This window comes from Diceros bicornis, chromosome 5 (genome assembly GCF_020826845.1).
Source record: "Diceros bicornis minor isolate mBicDic1 chromosome 5, mDicBic1.mat.cur, whole genome shotgun sequence".
Taxonomy (NCBI): Eukaryota; Metazoa; Chordata; class Mammalia; order Perissodactyla; family Rhinocerotidae; genus Diceros; species Diceros bicornis.
This window is the reverse complement of record NC_080744.1, coordinates 62670478-62672672: the sequence shown is the minus strand read 5'-3', so window position 1 is coordinate 62672672 and position 2195 is coordinate 62670478. Positions and strand designations below refer to the sequence as shown.

Genomic DNA, 2195 nt, shown 5'->3' with positions numbered 1-2195 from the left:
TTTCCAGCACAATGAAATGTCTCAAGCTCACCTGGTACTTTCTCTACCCCAGACTGGGTCCCCTTTAGTGAAGAAAGATATTTAGAAGCCAAGATGTGGACACTAGATGTGCTCAGTGCTATAAGGGTCTCTCAATGAACGGTTTTTTAAAATTGAGATATAATTCACATACTATAAAATTCACCCTTTAAAAGTGAACAATTCAAAATGTAAATCAAAACCCCTGAGTGCTCACTTCAGCAGCACATACACTAAAATTGGAATGATATACAGGAGATTAGCATGGCCCCTGTGCAAGGATGACATGCAAATTTGTGAAGTGGTAAAAAAAAAATCCACAATGAGATACCACTTCATGCCCATTAAGATAGCTATCATAAAAAAAACTTTTTTTAAACAGAAAATAACTAAGTGTTGACAAGGATTTGGAGAAACTGGAAGCCTTGTGCATTGCTGGTGGGAATGTAAAATGGTGCAGCCACTATGAAAAACAGTACAGCAGTTCCTCAAAAAATTAAAAATAGAATTTTCATATGACTCAGCAATTCCACTCCTAGGTATATACCCAAAAATACTGAAAGCAGGGCCTTGAAAAGATGTTTGAACATCTATGTTTATAGCAGCATTATTCACAATACCAAAAGGTGGAAGCAACCTAAGTGTCTATCAACAGATGAATGGATAAGCAAAATGTCATAAATACATACAATGGAATATTATTTTGCCTTAAAAAGGAAGGAAATTCTGACACATGCTCCAGCATGGATGAACCTTGAGGACATTATGCTCAGAGAAATAAGACCAGGTACCCAGAGAAGTCAGATTCATAGAGACAGAAAGTAGAATGGTGGTTGCCAAGGACTGGGGAGAGGAGGAAATGGAGAGCTGTTCCTTAATGGGGTATGGAGTTTCAGTTTTGCAAGCTGGAAAGAGTTCTGGAAATGGATGGTGGTGATGATTGCTCAACAATGTAAGTGTACTTAATGCCACCGAACCATATACTTAAAAATTGCTGAAAAGACAAATTTTATGTATATTTACCACAATTGTTAAAAAGTGTACAATTCAATGATTTTTACTGTATTCCCAGAGTTGTACAACCATTACCACTATCTAATTTTAGAACATTTTTATCACCCCCAAAAGAAACCTGGTATTAGCCATTACCAGCAATTACTCCCCAGTCTCCTTTACCCTCCAGTCCCTAATCTACTTTCTATCTCTATATATTTGCCTATTCTAGATATTTCATATAAGTGAAACCATAAGGTATGTGGCCTTTGTGTCTTTCATTTAGCATAATATTTTCAAGGTTCATCCATGTTGTAATAAGTATCAGTACTTCATTTCTTTTCATGGCCAAATAATATTCCATTGTATGGATATACCACATTTGTTTATTCATTCATTAGTTGGTTGATATTTGGATTGTTTCCATGTTTCAGCTCTTAAGAATAATACTGCTATGAACAGTAGTGTACAAGTTTTTGTGTGAACGTCTGTTTACATTTTTCTTGATTGCTGGGCTATATGTTAACTCGATGTTTAACTTTTTGAGGAACTGCCAGACTCTTTCCCACAGCGGCAGCACCGTTTTACATTCCTACCAGTGTATGAGGGTCTCAAGTAAGCAGTTTTTGAATGCTGTCATTTTCTAAACTTTCTAAAAAGGTTGTATAACTTTGTTTAAATCATTTGGCTTTGTATTTCCTTTTGCTTTGCAAATTTGTAATAAAATAAGCTGAGGATGCCACAGGTGAAAAATGAACTATTTTAATAATAAAATATATAATATAACCTCTGTTATCTATAATGCAGATTATTTTTCTATTCAACTCTAACACCTGTGGCTCTTGACTACTTGTCTGACTCTGGCAGGTAAGTATGGGGATATTCTCAGATAGACCTGGCACGTGTTGCTGGAGACACTGTTTTAGCATTCAGCATCACTCCTGCCCCTCCTCCGCAATGCAGAGCCGCAGGGAACTACATTTCCCAGAATGCCCCCCACCCACCCAGGTTGGAGTTTGCATGAAAGCAATTTGGGGGAAATTTGGAAGGCAGACGGGAAAGGGAATCTATTATTCTCCAGAGGTGGTGACAGCCAGATGCTGAGCAGATGGAAGAGTAACCCAGGCTTCCCAGCAAGGTCTCAGGAGCCACTCGCTTCAGGCTGAAACCTTCAGCGCCCACTT

General features: G+C 37.9%; 1 non-coding gene across 1 annotated transcript; it reads left to right on the top strand.

The window, feature by feature from the left end:
* Nucleotides 1–227: 227 nt before the first annotated feature.
* On the top strand, nt 228–334 carry LOC131406699 (U6 spliceosomal RNA). Its single transcript, XR_009220325.1, has one exon. It is a non-coding gene; the product is annotated as a U6 spliceosomal RNA (small nuclear RNA).
* Nucleotides 335–2195: the final 1861 nt, after the last annotated feature.